Below are 10092 nucleotides of genomic sequence, written 5' to 3' on the forward strand. Positions count from 1 at the left end.
TATTAGTTATGTAACTTGTCCAAAAAATATACATGACTGATAAACATTATAATCAACAAATAGACAAATGACAAAACAGTGAAACCTATTTTCAATGAAAAAGGTTTAAATGATGTAAGATCTATTCATTAATAGAATTTTAAGATGCAATATATTTGTGATATAAACCAAGCCAGATATTCAGATATATCCTTAATATCTTTTACTCTAAAGATAAGAAGAAATGCAAAGTGTCACTTCAGCAACACACATACTAAAATTGGAATGATATAGAGAAGGTTAACTTGGATGATATGAAAAATTAATGAAATATTCTATATTTTTCTGTACACTTAAAAATGATTAAAATGTTATGTATATTCTACCACAATAGAAATAAATAAATAGACATGAAAATAGAAATGAAAAAATTAATATGATAAATAAAAAGACAAGGAAATTTTAAATTTTCTCAGTAATTTTAATTTTAGTAAAAATATTAGTGGGCTTCCCTGATGGCGCAGTGGTTGAGAATCTGCCTGCTAATGCAGGGGACACGGGTTTGAGCCCTGATCTGGGAGGATCCCACATGCCGCGGAGCAACTAGGCCCGTGAGCCACAATTACTGAGCCTGCGCATCTGGAGCTTGTGCTCCGCAACAAGAGAGGCCGCGACAGCGAGAGGCCCGTGCACCACGATGAAGAGTGGCCCCCGCTTGCCACAACTAGAGAAAGCCCTCGCACAGAAACGAAGACTCAACACAGCAAAAATTAATTAATTAATTAATAAACTCCTACCCCCAACATCTAAAAAAAAAATATATATATATATATATATATATTAGTATCATTCTGAGTTCATATTGATAGTAAAGAAAAAAGGAAAATCTAGCTGGTTAGATCAGTCTTAATAAAAACAATAAGAATGAAAACTAGACATAATGTACCTCTTGATGTGTTACAGTAGGAAGCTCACAACTCCTATTAAGTAGTATTATCAAAAAATAGAACAAAATTTATCAGCTTTCTAAAATGTAAGTTTATTTTATAGGAAATAAAGTAGTATGCAGACCATCTTAAGTGATACAAAAAATACAAAAAGCAAAATCTGGAAGGTGCAAAATTATTATATAATCAATAACCTTTCTTTCTTTATTGAATAAATTATAAGAAAAAAGATGGGAAGCTTATAAATTAAAAGCAATTTAAACTATACCAATAAAATGCAGTATGCACTAAACAAAGTGATTGTAAATTTAAAATACTATAAGGTATTGGAGGAAATTTGAATACTGTGTATTTCATAACATTAAAAGAATTTAATTACCTTAGGAATAATAAAAACATAGGAATAATGAGTTTTAAAGTATCTTAAATACATCCATACTAAAGGATCTATGGATGCAATAAGTGATATCTAGGATTTGACTGAAAAAATATCTAGGGTGGTGTGTGGGATGGAGATCAGGTATAGACTTAGACAAAAACTGATTGTGTTAATACTGGATATTGGATCCATGTAGTTTCATTATGTTACTTTTTTTCTTTTATATATTTATATTTTTACATAATATTTTTATGAAGTACCAGCACTAGTATCACAGAAAAAATATTAATGGGTGAGGGAAAAATCATTGTTTCAAGCTATTTACAAGACTAAGAGAAGTAACAATGAGAAAGAACCTAAGCTTCTGTATACTTTATTTATCTTCTTTTAAAATCTTTTTTACTTATATTGCTTCAACCCACTATCCAATGAGCTCATGCTTTTGTATTTTAAAATGCATGTGGCTCATTATACATAAAAATTGTTAACCAAAAAATGTTGGTCAAATTGTTTGTAATAAAGTACCATGTCTTGGCCATTTTTTTTAAACATTAAGTAATCTTAAGGATTAGGCATTAAATGCCAAGTACTTTTTGAAGTACATTTGCTATTTATTCTTCACTAGGGAGAAATTTGACCTCATTCCTTGTTCTAAATAACACAACAGTGCCCTACTGATTAGTGTATCAGGTCAGATGGGAGAAAAACAAATGGCTTTGCATTTTTAACAACGTGCTCAACCTGAACCAGTTACCAAGGCATTTAAAGGCAAAACATAAAAGGCGTCAATTGATTAAGCATGCTGGGCAATAAATTTTGAAAAACAAATTATATATTTATGTTACTAATACAGAAGTAAGAGTGTCCTTCACTTTAAGTGTGCAGTTTGATAGACTGGGGCAACGGTCATTTAACTACCACCACAGTCAAGGTTTAGAACACTCCCATCACCACAAAAGCCCCCTTGTGTTCCTTAGCAGTCAATCCCTGCCCCCTCCCTTGCTTCTATACAATCATTGATCTGCCAGAAAGCAAACTATGGTTTTGCCTTTTCTAGAATTTCATATAAATTTCATACAAAACCCTAGAGTGTGTAGTCTTAAGTGAGTGGCTTCTTTTACATAATTGCTGACCATGCAATACTGGAAAAGCTTGCTGTATTATTCCTGAGTGGCTTCTTGATATAATAGAGATAGCACTGAAAAATAGGGCAGAAGATCTTACTTCTCTCTCCCACCCCAGTCTGTGAACTAAGATATATTTTTTTTTTCTTTTTTTTTTAACTTCTCTTATTCAGCAACGGTAAGATGAGGAGGATAGTACTATTCTGTCTTCCTCAAGGCTGCTGTGTTAGATCCAATTAGCATGTGTAAAGTGGTTTCTAAAGTGTGACACATTACACAGATGAATTCACAAGAAGTCTATCAGAAATAAGAGAAATGACAGCCTTTTAAAAGACATTGTTAAATAAGATTAAGTGTATATTGAAATATAAAGTTTAAAAGTTCTATTTTTTCACTGTGGAGATGGGAGTAAGATGGAGGGAGGCTATGAATGGATTTTATGAAGTTTGAATAAAATAGGGAAAAAAACTGAAACTAGAATTATAAAAAGGAACAATATTAAACCTATCTAAATAAAAAACAAATAGCTAGCCTTAGAAATAAACTTCATTCTTTTAATTATTTCTTCAACAATAACAAGAATTTATTCTACATAGGACACGTTATCTGACAAAGTTATAGTTATCAAATAAAGTATATAGTTCTTGTCTTCAAGTTTCATCTACTTTCCCTGTCAACATTGGAAAGGGGCAAATAAAAAGACTTTTAAATGAAATTTAAGGACAGGGAAATAATACTCTTCCACCAAATGAGACTATAAATATTTTGTGAATGTTGACATTTGTAACTTAATGACAAAAAATATTAGTTTTTAAGTTTTATTTGTTTGTTTTACCCAGTATCAAGAAAGAAGACAAGGATGTTCCTACATCCACATCACTGTGGTGGATCTCCTTTCCTGATCCATCTTTGAGGCCTGAAGTTCTCCTATCCCTCTCCATACCCTAGAGAAAAGAAAGCAACATAATTGTTAGTGTTAAAGGTTTGAAAATTTTGGAGACAAAAGAGGAAGATGAGGAAATCTTATGATTCACAAGGAGATGTAAGGGACCATGACACTTGGAAAGTGGTAAAGAATGGGTTATATGTGAAGATAGCTGGTCTGGGTCGGTCAAATTTTGACAGTTGAAGGAAAATCCAAGGGGAATGCCTGGAAGTTCTAGTCAGTGTGGCAATTTTAGGTAGACTACAGACAAAATACTTGACTTTTGGCCTTTGTATGTTAGATAAATTACATGGAACTGTGGTAAAGAGCCAATTGAAAGTTTTTCAAGCATCTATGTGCTCTTACCCAGTAAATAAAAGGGAGAACCTTCAATCCACAACCACAAAATGTCAGATCCCAATAAGATGTCTGACATATCTTCATCAATGATGGTCTGAGGATAAAGAAGTTGAGCCACTGACTTAATCTAGCTAATAAAAAAATAGGGATGATTCCCCTCAATTTGGTCACTCTACTCTGGAGAAAACACAAATATAAAAAATATTAAATAAATTTCAAATGACCGTTTAGTATAGTAAATAAAGAAGTATGTAGCATAATGAACAAGAATTTTGTTAGTAATGAAAGAGAGTGATTAGTGAGGACTGGAACACTTAAACATTTCAGGCAAAAGAAATTAATGTACATGATGGCAGAGTTGAACATTTAAATTAAGAGGTTAATAAAATAAAAACAGAAAAATTATGTAGTGTGCTTAAATTTAGTAGTAGGAGTTCACAGAATCAAAGCCAGATTTTTCAACTATAAATGAGTATTCTACTTGTTATAAAAAATTATAGCTCCGGGCTTCCCTGGTGGCGCAGTGGTTGAGAGTCCACCTGCCGATGCAGGGGACGCGGGTTTGTGTCCTGGTCCGGGAGGATCCTGCATGCCGCGGAGCGGCTGGGTTCATGGGCCATGGCCGCTGGGCCTGCATGTCCGGAGCCTGTGCTCCGCAACGGGAGAGGCCACAGCAGTGAGAGGCCCGCGTACTGCAAAAAAAAAAAAAAAAAAAATTATAGCTCCTAATATAATGGGCATTCCTTCATTTCTTTGTTCCATAATATTTATTGCATGCCTATGATGTGCTAAGTTCTGATCTAGCCACTGTAGATAAAGCAGTAAGCAAAACAAAGCAGAGAATAAAATAAAGTCCCTGCTTTCATTGAGCTTTTAAACTAAAAGGAGGTTACAAGACAGCAAATAAACAAATAGAATTGACCCTTGAACAATGCAGGTTTTAGGGACACCAACCCTCACTGAGTTGAAAATTGGGTATAACGTTATATTTGGCCCTCAGTATGTGTGGTTGAACATCCCTGGATTCAACCAGCCACAGACTGTGTAGTACTATAGTACGTATTTATTTAAAAAAAATCTTTATGTAAGTGGACCTATGTAGTTCAAACCCATATTGTTCAAGGGTCAAATATATATGGCATATTGTCATATAATGCTGTGAGAAAATTACACAGGGTAAGCGCACAGGACAGGAGAGAGAATTGTAATTTTAACAGGTGGCTAAGGAAGGCCTTTCTGTGGAGGTAACATCTAAGGATTAGTCTAAATGAGATTTTTTAAGTAGAGGAATCTGTGGTTACAAAGACTCCAAAGGTGGGAATATGGAAGGCATGAAATATAACTGGTAGAGAGATTAGTGTAGCTAGAGTTGAATAAACCAGAGAAAGTAATTAGATCTGTAGATGAGGTCTATGAATTTCATATATTTATAGTATAAAAAAATTTAAATATGTCTTATGATTTGAAGAGTGCTACTTACTTACATAGTAGCATATAGGAAGTGCCATATAGCATGACATAGTAAGTAGTACTTAGTATAAAAGTAGAAAGTTCTTTCTACTTTCATAGTGAATGCCTAATAAATCTGAATAAGATAATGCTTATCACACTAAGCTCTAAATATTATAGCATAATTTTCTTCTATACTGGCTTCTGATTCCCTACAGTTCAGTTATATCATCATATTCAAAGTATGTGACTGAATCTAAAAAATATTATTGGCATTTTAAGTCTATATTGAAAGATACATTTATTAATTAATGAATAAATGAATGACTGTATCAATTAGCTGTTCTTGTGTAACAAACTGTCCTAAAACTTAGTGGTTTATGCCAATAAGTTTGATGACAGACCGAAAAAAATGTTAATAGACACAAATGACCAAAGCTTACTCAAGAAGAAATGAAGAACTCAAATAGTCCTATGTCTACGAAGAAACTGTATTCATAGTTAAAACTTTCCCAAAGGGAAAACTAATGATTCATATGTCTTTATTAATGAATTATACAAAATATTGTGGAAGAAATATCAATTCTTAAAAAAAAAAGAAAAAAACCTTCCAGAAAATGGAAGAGGCTGTACCTTCCAATTCTTGTGCTTAGGCAAGTATTACAGTGATACCAAAAACAGATGATATTATAAGAAAATAAAATTACAGATCAATATCCCTCATCAACATGGGTATAGCAATCCTTAGAAATGTTAGTAAACCAAATTTAAAATGTATAAGCAGGATAATATATCATGAGCAAGTGAGATTTATTCTGGGAATGACAGTGTTTCCAGATGAGATTATCATTTGAATCAGTAGACTGAATAAAGCAGATTGTCCTCCCCATTGTGGTTGGGCATCATCTAATCCATTGAGGGACTGCATAGAATGGTAGAATGGTAGAGGAAGGGAGAATGTATTCTCTAACTTGAACCGCTGAGCTAGAATATCAGTCTGCTTCTGCCTTGTATCTGGGGATTACAACATTAGCTCCCCTGGTCCTCAGGCTTTCAGACTCAGAATGAACTACATGGCTGGCTTTCCTGGGTCTCCAGTTTGCAGACAGAAGACTGTGGGACTTTTCAGCTCCATATATGTGAGTCAGTGAACCAATTTCTTAATAATAAATTTATAAATCAATCTTTCTCTCTATCTATATCTGTATCTTTACCTGTATCTCTATCTATATCTACATCTTCTACAGCTTCTATTTCTCTGAAGAACCTTGACTGATACAGTAATTCATTCAAACCAAAATTTTAAAAGAGAAAAAATTATACATTCAATAAATACATAACATTACAAAATTCAACATCAATTTATGACAAAATTACTTCACAAACTATGACTAACCTTACCTCATGAATAAAGAGTATCTATTAATAACTAGAGGTAACATCATACCTTGTTGTTAAGGACTAAGTGGTTTCCCTCTATGGTTAGGTCCAAAACAAGAATTTCTACTCATACTACTCCTATCATATAATATACATACCAGTGCAATAAGAAGAAGAAAAGAGATACAAGGCATATAGATTGGAAAAGAAGAAAAGAGTCTTTATTCATAGAGGCCATGATTGTCTACGTAGAGAATCCCAAAGAACCTATTAAAATAAGTGAATTTAATTGGTTACAGAAAATAAAGTCAGCACACTAAAATCAGTTGTCTTATAGTAGCAATAAGCAATAGATGTTGAAATTTAAAAAAGAATACCACTTATAATACCACTAAAATATGAAAGAGGGATAAATATTTTTAAAACAAAGAACATGGGCACAATTTGTGTAATAAAAAATATACTATATTGTTGATCAGTATCAAAGAAGACCTAAGTAAATGGAAAGATATATCACATTCATTGATTGGAAGACTCAAAATTGTCAAGATGTAAGTTCTTCTCAGATTGATCTATAGATTGAACACAACCCCAAAGAAAATCCTGTAAGCTGATTATATCTTTGAGGAAATCTATAAGCTGATTCTAAACTTATATGGAAAAGCAGATGAAAAAATTACCAAAACAATTTTGAAAAATGAAAGCAAAATTAGGGGACTCACATTTCCAGATTTCAAGATTTTCTGTAAAGCTACAGTAATCATATAGTAGGGTATTGATAAAATAATAGTCACATAATAATGGAACAGAATAAAATGACATAAGTAAACCCACATGAATATGAGCAAATAGTTTTGAAAAAGTTGGAAATGTAATTCAATAAATAAATATTTTCTTCATTGATTTAGTGGTGTTGAAACAATTACACATCCATGTGCAAGGACAATAATGTAAATATAAAAGTAAAATTTAAAACTTCTTTCTAGAAGAAAGCATAGGAGAAAATCTGTATGATATTGAGATAGTCAATTACTTTTTAGATAGGGCACATATAACCTTCTGCTTTTTGCACAACAGCATTAAAAAAAAAAGGCAAACCATAGTCTCAGAGAAAACATTTGCAAAATGCATTTAATAAAGTACCAATAAGGAGAATATACAAGGAAATCTAAAAAAATTACTAAATGGGAAAGAATAACCCAGTAAATATGGGTAAAATATGTGAAAAGATGATTTGCTACAGAAGAGATATGGATTTAAAATAAGAACATGTAAAGATGCTCACTACCATTAGTCATTAGGCAAATGCAAATTAAAACCACAGTGAAATACTACAACACATCTAATCAAATGGCCAAAAAAAGAAACAAATGAAGAAAGACCTGACAAGAACAAGTGCTGGCAAGTAGGCAAAGCAGCTAGAATTCTAATAAAGTGTATACTAGATGCAAAAGAAATTAAGACATATGTTTACACAAATGCCTGCATACAAATGTTTATAGTCATTTTATTTATATTCACCAAAACCTGAAAACAACCTAAATGTCCTTCAGCTGCTTAATGATAAACACTGTATGTATATACAACATTCAACATAAAATTCACACAGTGACATAAATGAATTTCAAAAGCAATATCCTAAGTGAACTTAGGAAAAGACTCAAAAGGACACATGCCTGAGACAAAGGTTTATTTGGGAATGTTATCTCAGGGAGCACAAATTTGAAATGTTTTGGGGTTGGGGCACAAGGGCACTATGAAAGGAGGGAAAGCCAATATAATGCATTATTGTGTTAGCTGACCAAACAGGTGGCTGGCATTGATATGGCAGTACCTTCTGATCTTCTATCCCCTGGGACAAAGAGGGAAGAATTTTGTGCACTGTCTCCCTCTCCTCATTGGCCAAGGATAGTTCCAAGGGCATTAATGTCCTGAAGTTTGGATTGTTTGTGAATGAGTCCCAGTAATTTCCTATAGGCATCATGAATTGCAAAGGTTGCATTTAAGCAAAATTAAAGTCTTTGTTCATCTGGTTGACCCTACAGTGGCTGAAGTAGGAAGTAGGGTCTTGAAGTAGGGCATAGGCAGAAACAAAGCTCTATATTGCCTTTAAATTTAAAATATAAAAAGGTAGCATAAAATGGTCAATATATTTCATGAGACTCATTTAAAATGAGAGCCATGATAAAAAGTGTGTTGACTGCATAAATCATATTGATTATTAAATGTAAATAAAGGTACATAGTTATTTTCTCAGAGTCATTTCTGAATCTCTTATTCAGTATGCAAATGGTTTAGAACTAAAATTAATCATGAAATATATTACCTTATTTATGAGAACTATAAATCAAAGAGAATTGATTGCTTCTTATCAGAAAGAAATGAAAAATAGTATGTATTACCTTCAGGCTAAGTGGCTCCACTCCAGGAATATAGTAGGCCATATCTTATCTCCGGTCAGATATAAGAGGTATTTTAATATCCAAAGGTGTACTGTTTATTAGTTTCTAAAATGCAGATTGATAAAGGTTATCATTAAAAGAAAGGTAATTGACTGCTTCCTCCTCTTCTATGTAGAAAGAAGACTTTTGGGAGCAAGGTGTAGAGACTAGTGAGACGTACATATAGGGGAACTCCTCCTCTCAGTACACAGAGATGTATTTTATGTAGTAGAAGTATACTCTATCAAAGAAAAGAAGCGAGGCTTCATGTTCTTTAGATTGCACTAGACGTTTTGAGGAACAGACCTGAACAGACCTTAACAATAGCTAAGGTCCAGAGTCGTCTTCAATAACTCAAGCTGGTTCCACAGTGGGTTAAAAGTGTCTTCAACCACAAGGGGCATAAAAACTCCCCTGGGTGCAACAGCCTGCTTTAGAGAAGGCAGGATTCTTTCAACTCTAGTTTAGCTTACTCTCAGGTTAAGTTAGTGAATCTTAGGAGAACAAGAATAAAATATGCTTTCTTCCTAGTTCAAAATGAGGTTATAGAAGGTTAGTATTTGAGAAAGTGTTCACGTGTATCCCACACACATTTTTCTTTGCCCCAATTATCTTCCTAGATTGTTCTTTCAAAAAGGATATATTCCTAAGGAAATTAGTTTCCAACAATAAAATATTCTGTGCACTCTTTCAAATTTCGCATTGGGAAACTAACTACATACAAAAAAAATAAAGAGGCCTTAGAAATTTGCTGTTTTGTCTTCAAATTAAGCTTCAAGTAGAACATTGCTCCACTTGTGAGTGTGTAATTAACAATAAATGGAATTGATAACAAGGCCCCATTGTGTAATGCTAATGCAGCTCCTTCTTAGGATTTATTAGCTTTTCAATAGGTTTTCTTTGTATTTAGATGCAATTTTGAAATTTTCTGCTTTAAGTAGCACAAATATAACAATAAAAAGTGAGTTTATATTTTGAAATACAAAGTACATATCTTTACCTGTCATAAAGGAATTTATTAGAATACCATAATTTAATGATTCCTTAAATACTTGAAAAATTATTTGAAGATATATTTATTTATTATGTATTTTCTTCCAGTTGTGTT

At 32.8% G+C, this 10092-nt stretch overlaps 1 pseudogene; it reads left to right on the plus strand.

Moving 5' to 3' along the window:
* Positions 1-230: 230 nt before the first annotated feature.
* LOC115846403 (U6 spliceosomal RNA) lies at positions 231-324 on the plus strand (annotated as a pseudogene).
* Positions 325-10092: the final 9768 nt, after the last annotated feature.

Source organism: Globicephala melas, chromosome 3 (assembly GCF_963455315.2).
Source record: "Globicephala melas chromosome 3, mGloMel1.2, whole genome shotgun sequence".
NCBI classification, from domain to species: domain Eukaryota; kingdom Metazoa; phylum Chordata; class Mammalia; order Artiodactyla; family Delphinidae; genus Globicephala; species Globicephala melas.